This window comes from Harpia harpyja, chromosome 12 (assembly GCF_026419915.1).
Source record: "Harpia harpyja isolate bHarHar1 chromosome 12, bHarHar1 primary haplotype, whole genome shotgun sequence".
Lineage (NCBI taxonomy): Eukaryota > Metazoa > Chordata > Aves > Accipitriformes > Accipitridae > Harpia > Harpia harpyja.
In genome coordinates, this window is record NC_068951.1 from 15,353,593 (window position 1) to 15,369,052 (window position 15,460).

Consider the following 15,460-nt stretch of genomic DNA (forward strand, 5'->3'; position numbering starts at 1 on the left):
GAGGCAATGCTGCACTTCCCTTGAAGATGGGGTTGAGGATTATATCAAAAGTGGAATTTAATCCTGCTATCTTTCACTTAAAAGATTTAGCAAAGTGCCTCCAATTTACTTCAGCAACTTCTCCAAGGACAGTGATGTCCTCAGGCTTTGAAGGAGTGAAATACTGGGCAGCTTGTCTTGAGGAAACACTTTTGAGAGGTAGCTGTGGTCAGCTGGAGAAGGGGAGGAGGCTTCCCATGCTTGCAATCTTCTCCCCAGTCTTCCCCTGGCTGCGGCTGGCCTCCGGCTTGTGCCTTGGTAGGGCTGCGAGGCAGCGCTGAGCGTGTTGTGCTGGTAGCTGTGGGACTGAGCCTGGGGCAGCTGAGGCTGCGTGGGCGTGCAGATGGGGCAGCAGGCAGGAGGAGCAGGACTGTTCTGCAGTATTTCCTGGCTTTTTCAGTGACTAGCGATGAACTAGCTATGCAGGAAAAGGCACGTTAAAAAGAACACAAAATGCGCTTACCTTAAACTCTCATGCTGAAATTATTTCACGGGGCTGTGGTTTCTGCATGGCCTGCCCTGACCCCTTACCACTGGTAGTGCTGAACTGCTCCCATCCCCTGAACCAAAACCAAACAGTGAAGGAAGAAAGGAGCACTAAGGGAGCGAACAGGATGACTTAACGTCCTACAACTGATGCTGTACAAAAGACATGACTCCTTGGAGGGATCAAACAGGACAGCATAGCTGGCTCCTGCCTTTGCAGGCTGCATCATTCCCAGGCTGACTTTGTTCATAGAGGGAGGCTCTTCCCCGTGGCTCAGTGCTCAGGGTGCTGGCTTTGGGCTGGGTGGGGGCTCCTGGGCAGTGCCGGTGCTGCAGCCAGGCAGCACGCCTGAGCTGCTGCGGTGGCTGGCTGTTGTGCGGATGCCAACAGGGGACAAGAGCCTCTAAGCATGAGCCGGTTGCTTTCTGTCTCCCCGACCTTATCTGACTTAAGTTAGACTTAAGGAACACAACACTGGCTTTAAATGCTTGGGAAAAAATTACGGCTCTCAGTGCCAGGCTGCATGGGTCTGTCTGGCTTTGCATGTCCCTTAGATGGGCAGGAGTCTCAGAGCAAGGAGTCAGACGATGTACGTGGGGAAGCTGCTCAGAGGAGAATGAGAAGGTGCTGTCACTTGCTGGTAGCACTGGGAGACAACCAAAAGACAACTGGGCCAAAGCTGGCAAAAAGAAAAAAATCCCAGGAATTTCACAGCAACCAGGGAACGATTTCTAGCAGAGAAATTGTCCTTACCCTACAGTTATGCTGTGTGACGCCTAGATGAAGCTGCAGCTGCAGTGAGTCGGTAGCAGCCACAGAGCTGCATGGAGGAGTCGGGGTTCAGCAACCCTGCAGCACACGAACCTTAAAATGCAGGGGAGCATCACACAAGACACCAGTGCAGTGATCCCATACAACAGTGGTAGCACGAAACAGCCTCTCAGATTAATCCTGGGTATAAACATGGGCTGGCTCTTCCATGCTGATTTACCATCCTTGCCCTCTACAGAAAATTGTGTCCCCTGGGTGCTTTGAGGGAGCTGCTTGCTCCACCACCTATGGCCGTGCAGAGGAGGTGTGGGGCTCGTGAGAAGGTGGGACATGCCGCTGGGACATCACAGTGTTAAGCCTCTGGGTGATGTTGAAAAACGAGCTCTTCTGTCTTCTTCCTGCTCAGCACCATGTGCCATGCCGGGTTTGCTGAGTACCTCAAACTCGAAGGCAAGCAAAGGGCTGTCTCAGGAGGGATGGGTGCTTTGGGTGTAACCACCTGGGCTATTAAACCAACCAAAGTGGTATTGGTTTTTGAATGGGATGAGACCAAGCAGCCTCTTGTGTGATGGGAGGGGTCATTAATCACATTTTGCCTGGCTGACAGCTCCTGAGTGTGGACTTTGCCGGAGCACGAGAGGCTAAGAGCAGAGCAGGGTTTAATCTGCCCCCTTGAAATAAGAGAGGTTTAAGGGGGCAACACTACCTGCCTGCCCCTACCCTAAAAGCCTGGTGTGATAAAAAGCAGCAGCTTGTCCAGGGGAGGCTGTGTGCAGCCTCCGATGCCACTTCCCACAGCCAGAGCCAGGGAAGAGCCTGGCACTGTGTCCCTGCAGATCTCATGTGCTCACTGCTGTCTTGCCACCGTCACGCTGGGGAAGGCAGAAGCATCGGTGCATGTCGGGGAGCGCTTGGTCCCCAACGGAGGTCTGTATACATGGCACAGACAAATGGGATTTACAGCCGTTGGCTTCCTGGCCTTACTTTCCAGGAGTGGGAGTGTCAAGAGTGCACAGAAGACTGAGAAAAATAGCTCGAAAGAGTAAAAACATTTGAAAAACACGCCTGTTCTTTAGGCACTCCTGGGAGATCATAAGCAGTGTGTTTGGAAACCCCCCTGACACTTTCCTCTCCTCCTTTAGTAACAGTTCAACCTGCTGAAAATATGTTATTAGACTTAAAAAGCAGTCTGGGAACCAAAATATCACCCTCATCTGTGCAGCTCTGCTCTCTGCAAGCCAGTCCTAAAGCCCACAGGCAGGGGGGCAGGCAGTTGTCTGCCTCCCTGGCAGCAGCAGTGATGCTAAGTAGACCCACCCACAGCAAGATGGTCCATTTTCTTTTAAAATGTTTGTAATTAAGAGCTCTGGTTCCCTGGTGATGTGCGTCCTATAAAGCATTAAAAATAAAGCCATGAAATAAAGGAGGCACCATTGCCACTCTTGAAAAACAAAACAAACCAGCAAAAAACCCGTGCACCAGAAGGAAGCAGAGTTTGGGCTGCTTTTCCAGGCTCTGGATGCTGCTTTTGCAGATACAAACATTTATGGGCAGGCATTTGTGAATGCAATTGAAGCTATGCAGCGGAGTTACCGCCCTGATGTTATCTGCACAAACTCGAACCCTCAATTAAATCTGGGGTTTGTGCCCTTCGGACAGCAGCCACCCCGCTCTCCTGGCCAATGCATGCTCAAGAAAGCAAAGCAGATGCAAGAACAGACTCATTTTGATAATGCCCCTTTAGCTTTTCTACCTGCTTTTCTCCGCCACTGCTGGGCCAGCACAACCTCATGCCCGGCTGCTGGCACTCCAGCTGTGCCCTCTGCCCACCACGCAGATGCTGGTGGTGGTGCTGGCAGTAGCAGCCAGCTCTCCTGGCTCTGGGCCGGTGGCAGACCTCTGCTTGCCGCAAGCAGCTGGGCTGTCGCAAGCCTCCATGCACAGACACCATTATAGTTAGGAAAAGGGAATAAAAACCATTACAGTTAGTATCCAGCCTTCAGTAGGTGTGACTCTATGCTGTCCTGAAGAAATTTGTCCAGAACTGCTTGTCTGCTTGCTGCTTACTCTTCCTTAATCTCCCTTAAATTCTTAAATTTGCCAGGAAAATCCCCGTGGTGGGGCAGCATGGCCAGTCTGCGGGAGAGAAGAGCAGAGCTCTTGGGACCCTCCACCCATCACCCTTGTTGTCAGACACCCAGACAGGCTACGAAAACATGCAGCTCTTGCTCCAGAGAAGCTTGATATGACTCATCCAGATGATCAGAGGAGCAAGGGAGAGGAATCCTAATTGCAGATTTGCTCCTGCTGTGTGGGGTTATGCAAGCCATAGGAGAGCAGCTCCTCCTGCCTTTCCAACAGACCCCTCGGTGGCTGTGTTTCAAGAGGAGAGAAGCCACTAGCAGCAAGATCTGGGGCAGCCTTCCCTGCTGAGATGGGCACCTGGCAGCGTGAGCAGAGGCCAGCTGCCTTGAAGGCCTTTGGTGAAGCTCTGTAGTGCGACTCATTTAAAACCAACAGTGCAAGCCCAGAGAAACCTTCTCCACAGCAGTTCTGTTCGTAAACAAGACACAACTGGCAGTTTCTTTAATACGCTTCATTTGTAAAGAACCAAACCCCCATAATTAAAAGACATAACTTATTTTATTGTCTTTGGCCCTGACCAGGTTAGAACATTTCTCAACCCAGATGATGCAAAGGGAACTTAGGACCCTCAACTTGAAGTTAGCAGAGCTTTGAGCCTCAAGGAGCTGCTGATCTTACCAGGCTGGCTCTGCCACCCTTTCTTTGTCAGACCTTTCTTCAGACACACAGACAGGTTGGAGGCAAAGAAGGGTCTGCAGTGCCTCAAAACTGGCTTCGCTGTGTCACACCAAGCTGCTGTTGCATAAGAAGAGGGACGATCAGCATGGATCAGAGCTGGCAGTGAGATCAGAGCTGCCAGCCCGGACCAGCCACCACCGGTGGGACCAGGGCCAGGAGCAACATGTGAATGCCCTGGAAAGTCAACCAGCTGCCAGAGCTTTCAAAGGCTCAGGGACTCCGTGTGAGGGCAGCGAGCAGGGGGGAAGCACAAGATAATCCTGCTAATTAACTATGGGAAACTGCAAGAAAAGTTTGAGAATCTCTGAAATTCTGGAATTTTTTTTTAAGGTCTGCCAGAGTTTTTCAGTAACAGCTGTGATTGCCTTTGAAGGCCAGATCCAAAGTCCAGTAAAAAGCTAAACAAAATTAAAAAATCCATACCAAACAATAAAAAATAAAATACACACTCATAAAAGTATGACTACATTCCTATAGCTATGAGATCAGACCAGGAGTTGGAGCTTGTTCTTGGACTTGTGCAGCTCCCGTATATCCCACACGAAAGCAGTCTGCAGGGAATTTTGCTGTCTTCATTTTTCCAGAGACACAATTTATTCAAAAAACACAATAACCCCAAGAAGTTGTTTATTAAGTGGAAGGACTTGTTCGCAGAGCAGACATGGAAGGGCCTGGAGACAGCTGGAGCTCCAATGGAAGAAAGCAAGAGCTGACACACAGAAGTCCGGCTCTCCTGCCCGTAAAGCAGCTAAACCTCCCAGCACACGGGCCGGCGAGCATGAGTGTGTCCCAGGGAGAGCCACTGTTGGACACCCCCATCCTCCCTGTGCATGCCCTCAACTTGAGTCCTTCCAGAAGACCAGCACTAACAAATGCACTCGACTGCCCTACGAAGGTATTGAGGCAAGACTTTCCTAGTCTTTTCCCTAAGCACCTGCCACTGACTGCTGCTGGAGATGGGATCTGGGCTGGAGAGGTCTTTGGCCTGGCTCAGCGTGGCAGCTGTTGCTTTAATGATCCCTTCTCATCTTGTAATCCACAAAATACCTTCTGAAGACTGTTACGGAGAAGATAAGCAAGGATGCTATGCAATATTTCCAAGAGCTCCTGAAGGCAATGTGTAATTAGATCCAAACTTGGGCATCAGCTGGGTCTCAAAGTTCTTTTACTTGCAGTAACTCAGGTTAAATCCATGCCCTCATTCAAGGCACCACTTCCAGACAGTGGGGGATTCTCCTAGTTTAGGAGACAAAAAAGAGGACCATGCTGAGGTTAGGTTACTTTTCAATCATACCAAGGCTGGAGCAGAAGAAACCCTCCATCACAGCAGTGTGAAGTCTCTTGGTAGTGCCACAGCCCGGGGAAGGTCTCTAATAGGGAACCTGCTATACAGGTCACACCAAACACTCCTGGATGGAGGGGCTGCAAAGGGGGTTTAAAGCCACCACAGCCCCACCTTGCCAGGGCCACAAGCTCTACCCTGCACTGCAGAATCAAATACGGTGAGTGTTGACAGCAGCTTAAGTGGGCTGTTAAACCTGACCCTGCTTAGAAGGAGCAGCTGGCCAAATATGACACTAGCAATAGAAGGAGGACTCTAGACCCAGGAGCTCATGAACCAAGGCATGCACCTCTCTATTTCTACCAAAAAGTCAACTGTGGCAACTCACAGGAGCAGTGGGAAGATGCAGCGCTGTATCTGTGTGTGTCCCCCTCCCAGGAAAGCAGAGTAGGATACAACGAAGGTGATGTGCACGTCACCTGCCATCCTGAAGACTCCAGCCTCTATTTGATTGCAATTCCTGCTACACACTGAGTATTTTTTTTTCGTTTGCAAGCTATTTCTGGAAATACCAAGCTATCATTTCAGGAGAGGAGACTCGTGTCTCCCACGAGTAATATTTTGATTTATTGTGACCAGAGAACTACTGAGCCAAATGCTCTGGGCAAAGGCATGCAGCCAGTCCTGGAAATGCGGGGCTTTGGACATGATGTTGTTAGTGCCAGAAAGAAGATGCTGAACCCACTGATGAGATATAAGGATGGACCCTTTAGAGCAGCCCAATAATTTTCCACATCACATTGAAAACAGCACTAAAGAACAATGATTGCACTGCTTTTGCCGCTGCACCGGTGGGGCAGGAGGAAGCTGGGCTGTTCCCTGGGTGCTGGTGGTGGCCACCTTGCTTGTGTCAGGTTTGAGGTGGATGAATCTACACTTTTGGTGCATTGCTTTGCTGGTTTCTGGCTGGATGCATGGAATCAGGTTACAAAAAATGCTGTAGTGCTGCAAAAACCCCACAGTGCTTAGCCTGGTCTTGTCTCAGAGGAAATGCTATTTTATTTAAACACATGATCATTCATAGTACTTAGATAATGAATGCAGGATTAAAAGAAAAATCTCCATGTCTGGATACACCAGTGCTTGAGGCAACAGGAGAATAATATTTCAAGGTTGGAAGACATAAATGCACAAAAAAGAAGTCCCCTTTTTTGCACAGCTGGTGCTTGTAGCCAGGCTTAGTTATTTATGTTCAGGCTTGAGATACTCCATAGCTTCCGAGTCTCTTGAGCAGCTGGCTGAGGAGCTCCCTTGGGCAGCCTGACCTTGCACTGGGGCTGGGGCTGCACTCTGTCCCAAATATTCCCTTTTCTCAATGCTGCCTTTTTTTTTTTTTTAGCAGCAAGTCTGGCCTTTTTCATCTGTCGCTTGCTGGAAGCAATAGCAGAACAGATTTCTTTCTTTCCCCTAAAACCAAAGGCTTCTGGCTCAAATATGTGACCATCCCCCAACAGCCCTTATGACTGGGTGTTTGGTCACCCATACCATGGCTGATAAATGTTGCATATAAAGAAAATTGACTTTATAGTGCTACGGTACTGCTGAGTCTGCCCAGGCCTCTGCTAATGAAGGCAAGGCTTAGATGCACTGATGGGGGCTGGGTGCCTCCATACCCTACTGCCCTGGGCTTACTCTACTCGTGCATCATTATTACTTGCTTATTCGAGAATATTTTTGCTTTTCATCTCATTCCTCTTAGCATTTCCATCTCTGTGTCCTTCTGTGGAAAAGGAGACAGAGGCAATCTCAGAGCTGCTGCTGCTAAATCTGTGCCCAGGACTCCCTCATGCAACAGCAGTTTCTATATGTGCCTCTTCCATGCAACTGGGATGTTCCTGCTGTAAAGGGCTGACACCAGTCCCCTTGGCCATGGTGAACTGCCCCAGGACCAGGGATATGCCATACCATCAGCTGCCACCCCAATGGTAATGGGATAAATGTGCAACAGACACAAGAAGAGCTTGACCAGAGGGCTTGTCCAGGTGCTGCCACGTGACAGACTGGGTGAAATTATCCATTGCTGAAACATTCAGAGCTGAAAGTGGAAAGAATATGTTTCTTATGTGAACTAAGGTATAATAATCCTGCAAAATCAATGTCTCCTAAAGGCTGACAGTTCAGGTCTGGCACAGAGCACCTCTGCAAGCAATCTGTGCGCTTGGGAAACTGGAAGCAAGGTGGGGGGGAGCACAGCAAAGACATGCTGTTAAGGAGGAATTTGGGTGCCTGCAGCTGCTGCAGCCTCCCCTGGGGGCACATACCCAAGTTACTCCTCCTGTTTGGCTTTGCCCGTACATGAAGGATGTCTCCTAACCACGGCCACCCGGTTGTACCAAGGGAGGGGAAGGACCTGTGCTGGTGGTGCAGGATGGCAGCTGTGCTGGGGAGCATCCATGCCAGCCCACGAGCTCTGTGGCTGGTGAAGAAAGGCGTCCTGCGTCGTGGTGGGACTGTCTGGAGTCCAACATGGGTTGAACATCCATAAGGCTTCTTCAGCGTGCGGAGTATTTGAGGGTGGTGGGGTCAGGTGGCAGCATCTCCATGACTTTGGGAGAAGAGGGGTTTCTACCTCTACCCAGTCACCTGTTTCCCTGACACTTATGGGTGTTTGATGCTTTGGAACTGTATCTCCCCAGCAAAAAAAAAAAAGGTCTTTAAAAGTAACCACTGTTCAAAAGTTGGAGGGGGGAATTGACAGACGGAGCATGGTTGCTGGAGCTTTGTTTCCTTTGGAAACCAGGCTAAAAATATCCCATTCCTGGCTGACAGCTCTGTCACAACAAGCAGTGTGCAGCGGGAATGCAGGGCATCTCCTCCACAGCCTGTCTTTTGGCTAATCCGTGCAACACTGCACACTAGATTTCGGCTGAAGAATCGCTGAGCTTTCAAAGACTGTTGCTGACTGTATTTGCTCGAGCAATAACCAAGGCTGTGCCCTGATACTTGGCTCCTCATTTTTTGCACTAAGAAAGTCCCAGGTGATGCCATTCTTGGTGGCAATGCCATTCTGGCAGCTTTGGGGCTGCTCTAAGATACATGTGATGCCCACAGAACTCCACTTCTCAGCTCCCTTCCAACACTTCTGTTGCTTGTCCTGTACTACTTTTCACCATATAATGCCCCAGGCTTCAAATTATGATCACCTTGCTGATCCTGTCCATTTATGTCTCTTCCATGACAAAGGTATGAATTAATTTTTAAATGCTCAGCTATGTGGGCATGCTTTTAGGCTAGCTGCCTGCAGGTGTGCAGCCTAGGACATGTTTCAACAGGGCTGCAAACAATCAGCAGTTTTAAAGAAAAATGAAATTATCAGGCCAGATCTTGTCAAATCCTCTCACCTGGTGGATGAAACCTGTTTACTTTACTGCTTTAAAAAAAAAAGCAAAGCCAACAAATCTCACTGGAGCTATACCTGCTCAGATCCAAAAGCTGCTGCCAACACACCTCTGGACTTAGGAGAAGTTGAGCATGGGTTGCCCCACATGAGAGATGTGCACTTCTTCCAGGTACTCGAAGGGCTTTGTTGTAGGAAAAGTGCCATCTCCTGGCGGGTCTGAGAGCCAGGTGCCCAGCATCCAGGACAGGGGTTCCATCACAGGATTCAGCTGGGGAGTGTCTGTGGAGGAAGAAGAAAGAATGAAGAAAGAAAATTCAGGGATCTGTGCTCTACAGCTTGCTGTAAGCTGCTTACAGCTGGGTGGAGGTGAACACAAAACACCTCAGAAATGCTTTTTTTTGGGCCAGGTCAGCTCCAGACTACAAAAGGAGAGAGGGAACTAAGAGCAGTCATGGAAAGTAGGTCTAGCTTCACATGTGCTCTTGGGTCTTGCACTAGACACACGAGACAAGCTTCCAAAAGACCCGTATCTGATTCCTGTCTCTGGTACTGATTTAAGAAGAAAACCTCATGCATGCCAGGGAGGGTGAGTCCAAAACATGAAGGTAAGGAACTAAACTCCAAATTGCAGTAAGATATCTAATATTGCAGCTTGGCTTTTCTCAAGCAGCAAGAATACACCGTTCCCATTGACTTTGCAGACTTAGGACATCATCTCAGGGGAAAAAGAAAGTCAGGCTGTATGTAGTGCATAAATCTGGTGGCTCTCAGAGGTTCAAAAGTTTGGCTGTGATTTTTGTAATGTCTCCCAATAGCTGGTGTGGATGCAGCATCAGATGTGAAGATATTACTGCTCTCCTTCCCTCCACAGCCTCTCCTCTGCCCTGGTGCCACCAGGGAGGGAGTGATGGATGGAAGAGGCAAGACTGAGTTTGGCTGAAGGGTTTTCTGAATAAAAGAATAAAAGATCTATTTTGCAGGAGTGCTGGACACAGAGGTAGCTCCCCAAACAAGCTGCTAGCCTGGTACAAGGCACGGCATCACCAAAATGTTACCACATGGACAAGCGTTGAGTACCATTGCATTCATCAGCCCAACAGCTTCAAGTTCAGTAGCTCACAAAGGCTTTCCAGCACACACAATAGGACATGTGGATCTCCTTAGCAGATACCCCCCCTTCCGATGAACACCCGCTGGGCTTCAAGCCATAAAGACATGCAAGAGCTCCTGGATGCACACACAATTAAAGGAACTGAATCCGAGCCAGCTTACAGACACGCGGGGCCTTCACCCAAAAATGGGGTGAAAAGGGCTGGTCATCCAAAGAGGTGGGAATAATGCAGGACTTACTCTGTCCAGGCTCTGGATGGACGCTGGGTAACACCCAGGGTGCAGGCAGGTCGAAGAAACGGAGCAGCAAGCTGTTCTCTTGTGTCCTTGCATCTAGAGAAGCAACCAGGCTGTGTCTGGCAGAATGACAAGGCTCCTTCTTTAATGACTCATTTCAGAAGAACAGCTTTGGTAAGCAACAATTTTGCACTTTGCTGTGATTTCAGAGGGTGTGAACTAAAAAAAAAAAATAAAAAATCAGAAGAATCAGTTGAGCTTGACTGAGAATGGAGGCCATGTGGTTTATGCTGCAAGCCAGGAGAGGCGCATGCTGCCTCCCATGGGCCCCAGGGAAGACTGACACATGCAGAAATGGAAGTGCCTGCAGCAAAAGCCAGGTTGGCTCCATAATGTGTTGCCAAAGGGGTGGCTAGGATTTCAGTGTGGCTGTAAGGATGTCCTCCTCCCTCTCACCTGCCTACATGACTCATCCTGGTGATCTCATTCAGTAAAACCAGGAGGGTGCTACCGGGCTGGCCTGGCTGAAAGGCAGGGCCACAGCTGCACCGGAAGATGCTGACCTAAAAAGGTGATGCTGTGAGTGAAAATGTGCAGGAAGAGTTTCACAGCGGTCTGCTGTGAACCTCAGACCAGGCTGGAAGGGAGCCTGTGTTTGGGGTACCAAGGTGGAGAAGTAGAAACTTCCCCTGTTTCCAACCCCCCCTTTCAGGGACAGCAAGCTCAGCAAGGGAAAGGCAGCCGGCATGCCCATGAAGTGCTGGTAATCATGTTTCATTGTCCTGAAGTGCTCTGAGTGAAGCCACAATAGCTCCAGAGCAGGATTTCACCGGCTTTTAGTATCTCTGCAACAGTGTGAAGTGCACACACTGCATGTCATTGCCTGTGCTTACCTTCCACCTCTATTGGGAACAGCCCCAGCATTGCCACCTTATTTTCTGGTGCTGTAAAAAGCATCCATACAGTGATGACTGATAGCCAAAGAATGAAAGACTGCCATGAAAAGCCTTGGCACTCTAGTTTGTTTTCAAAGAAAGACCGTTTTCTTTCCACTTCCACCTTGAAAGCAAACAATTTTGAGGCCCAAGAGAGTACCACTAGCCTGCTCACTGCAGTTTTGCTTTCTGCTTGCTCACTGCATACATTGCTTTTCTTTCTCAGCGTTCTCTGAGCAGCTTAGGAGTTGAAGACCAGCTTTGGCAAGGGTAGCTGAGACTGCAGCCTGGGCTGCTGCTGCCCTCTCCTGGGTCTGAGACAGCCAAGAAGGCAAGAGATTTTTTTTTTTTTTAAGATTCCTGCAAGCCTGGGTGCAGGTCACCCCTCGGTGTGTCTTCTTGCAGCCTTGCAGGAGAAAGCGTTGGGGCAGCAGGCGGGGAACGGCCCTCGGAGGGTGCCAGGCCCAGGGATGCTGCCCAGGCTGGTACCAGGGTTGGCCTGGCTGCGCCATTTGAAGACCTTTTTTTCTCTGAATCCCTTCATGACTCCCAGCAAAGTTTATGGCAGAAAGATGGATGATCGGCTTGGCTAGCCCTTGCAAGGGTAACAGCTATGCTAGCCCAATATTGTGAGAGCTCCTGGTTTCTGGCCTCAGTTGCTACCTGGTCTCTCTAGGATGGTTTTATTTATGTTAAACAAAAAAGCCTTCAAAATAAGATGATACAGCTGATTACTTGTACGTCAGACAAGTCCCTGGCTCCCTCCTCCCATCCCTCACCCCCACTTCATTGCCAGCGGAAACAAAAACCTCCTACTTACACCTTTTGCTCCAGCTTGCCCATGCTGTGAGTCTCCCGCCACCCAGGACCCCATCCTGTGCACCCAGCCGGGTGAGCACCCAGCCCTCCAATGCCAGAGGGCCCTCATCCCAGCTTGCTCCCGCTGCAACAAGACGGGGCACCCCCCCCAACCTGAGCCTCTGGGAAGCTTCTTGTTGATCCCCTTTCCGAAAAAGGGCCGAGGGAATGACGGAGCCTCCCCTGTGGCAGCGCGAGCATTTAATGCAGCAAATGGCTAATGGTTTCAGAAGCCACTTAGTGCCTTATTACGGTATTATTGCCTTGTGAGTGGCTGGAAACTCAGCACTGGAGGGCTCAGAGACTCCAAGGTGCAGCCCCTGCTTTCTTTTCAAAAGGAACACAGGAGAAGGTGGTTTCAGTGGTCTCCCTCTACCTACAGCCTGCCCAGGAGTGGGAGACTTGGAGTTGGTGATCCAGACCCAAAGCAGAATAAAGCCCCAGGACAAAGGCTGGAGGTAAGTCCTCTCCACCATGCTCCAGCCTGTGGGTATGAACACAAGCACATTTGCGATACCAAAGATCTTTCCAGCTGTGCTACAGGGCCACAAAACACCACGGTGTCCAGGAGCAGAAGCTGGATACCCACGAGGTGGTGCCAGACAGATGCAAAGGGAGCTGTGTGCCCTGCACACCCGGGGGGATAGCACAGCGCCTGGTGGGTCGACGGTCCTCACGTTTTAATTACTCGTCAGCCCAAATTTTTGTTTATTTTTTTGCTGAAGCTCACCCATATTGAAGCTGCCTTCAGGCATGCAGCCACTCATGTTGCTCCAGGTATTTAAAAGCCAAATTAAACCCACTTATTGAAAAAAATCAAGTGATTGAAGAGCTAGGGAAGACAGGAATTGCTGCGATGTGACCTACCTCCCCGGCCAGGGCAGCCAGCAGCCGCATGCACAAACTGCAAAGCCCAGGCGTGAGGGACAAAGGGATGTTGGCCAGGTGGGAGCCGTGGCTCGCTGCTCGTGCGGAGCAGCCGCTGACCATGCGGCACCTCTGGTCTTGGCGGCCGCGCTAGGTTTGCCGGTCCTGCCGGCTGCCATAAGAACAAGCCGCATGGGCAATTAATTCTTCCCACAAATGCTCTTCCAGTCAGGGATGGAAAACTCCACCATGGGCTATTAAATATGAAGTCCCTGAGCCACAAATCCTGCCCCAGATGGAAGTGCTAGTCTATTTATACACTCCTGTATAAGAGCCATCTTGATTGCTTTTTGAACCTTTTCCAGTCTAGCTATATCCTTCTGAGGTGGGGAGAGCAGAAATGCTCTCAGTGAATTATGGATGTGTAAAGGGCTGTAATGATGTTCTACCTTTTACGGGCTCCTCTTTCCCAAATGATTTTTAACGTGCGCCTCTCATTTGAACAGCTTTTGGACTATCTGGTAAAAGCTGAGCTCTTATTCCAGGGAGGGAGTAGCTTGGTACACATTATAAGACTGCAAAGAGAAGAAAATAGGAAAAACACATTTACCCCCATTCAGTACCAGCTGCCATTTTATTATCTGCTCACACAGTATTGCAGATTGTTGTTCACCCTGAATCACCGATGGTCTTGTTACCACACAACCTGAGTAGGAGATGGAAGCTGCTATCTGAAGGGTTGCAGAGGCTGACACCAGCATCAGGGTTTTGCCCAGCCTGGATGGCTGAAACGTCCCCAAAAATGCTGCTTCATCCTTCCCATCTTCTCTGCTCGCTCCTCTTTATCCTCAGCAGCCAGGGTGGAGCGGGAGGAAAGCAGGAGGCAGACAGTGCTGGGGTATGCAGGGAGGGGACCAAGGTGGCCGGTCCAGGGGATGGAGCGGTGGTGGCCCCAGCCATTCCTGGTCCTGGAGGGAAGCAGCAGTGGCTGCGGCAGTGCTCCCCGGGCCTGGACCCCCATTCCACTGCATGCCAAAGTGTTGCCAAGGAGGGCTCGTCACCATGCCCTGGAGCAGTGGTTGATGGGGCAGGAGGTGTGCAGAGAGCAGGGAAGCTTTTCCTTCTGCTTCCCCTCTATCTCCCCAACTCCTGGCAAATGCTAGCCCAGCCTCTGGGCTGCCTCTTGTCCCCATCTCTGGGAGCCCGCAGGCAGGACATTGAGCAGCCTTGGGGCAGGGGGATGAGTGAGACCATGCACTCAAGGCAGCTCCATCTTCTCTGCAGGGAGCAAAAACCTCTTGTGTGCAGCAGAGGGAGGTGTAATGTGCAGCAGGCTCAGAGGAGGAGCAAATTCTTGATGCCCTGAGCACTTAAAAGCCAGTGTGGTATCAAACCCTCTGGGGTCTTAACCCTTTTGTCCCACACTGACAGGCTGGAATAGAAAAAAAAAACCACAAAACAAAAACACCTCTTGTCCTAGCCTCACTCTTCAGCAAGGGCAGCACATGGGATGGTCTTGGGGGCCCCCCAGCCCTGCCTGCAGCAGGATTTGCAGGCCTGGTTGGGTTGTAGCATGCCAAGCTGCTCTGTGAAGGCTTTGCCCGATCTGCTCATCCTCGCTGTCCATAACTGGTCCCAAATACTCACGCTGCAGCCAGGTTGAGGTCCCACCGCCCCGGGCCATCTGCCTGCCGGCTGCGCTGCCGGTGGCCCCATTTTCCCCTTGTTCCATCTTCATCACCAGGACTCAGTCTGCTGAAATCCCCATCGAGGTGGGATTACTGGGTGCTGTCTGGAGCTCAGATTGCCAGCAAGATTCTTCACATCCCCTCTTGTTTAACTTGATTTTTGTGGCCATAGGCAGAGGACAAAGCTTTGTAGAAAATAAAAAAAAAATGGGATAGGGCTGGGAGGTTGGCACAAGCCATGGATGTGTGCCCCGGGGGCAGGGTTCACCATACTGAGAGCCCCTTGTAGGTGCAGGCAGAGCTGCTGCCTGCGGTCGCCCAGCAGTCCTGCCGCAGCCCCTGGCCCCGGCACAGCTAGGAGGACTCGTCCTGCAGCTCCTTCCCACCCAAATGGTGCCCTGCTGCTAAATGGCCACAGGTTGCCCACACAGGAGAGCCTATGTGAGCATCAGTTAGGGGCTCACTTGCCAAACACTAAGGCTTGGTGCCATGGTGCTGCCTAGGGAGTGCGAGGAGATGTCTTCAGGGGCTGAGCAGCTGATTTAACTCCTGGAAGGCTTCATGCTGGGTTAATTGGTTTTGCTAGGTGTTTGGGAGACTGCTTTGCCCTGCCTGGGCTAGGAGACAGCCACATTTCACTGTTCAGCTTCATACTTCGGGCATGATGAAAGAAGAGCAGCTCAAGAACCTATTAGCAACATGGCTGGCAGCCAGGCGTGGACCGAGGAGAGGTGCAGTATACAAAGAAGAGCATCGCAGCACATAAGGACCTTCCATCTCTCCACTGCCATGTCTAGGGATGGAGTTTGGCTGGGTTGTGAAAACAGCCTGCAAGAGCAGAGCCATTGATGTCTCCAGCAGCATCACCCCACCACGGGCAATGGGGCTGGGAACTGGTGGACATCCCATCTGAACCTGCTTTAACCAACTAAAATAGAGGCCAACATGACCAGGCAGTTCTAG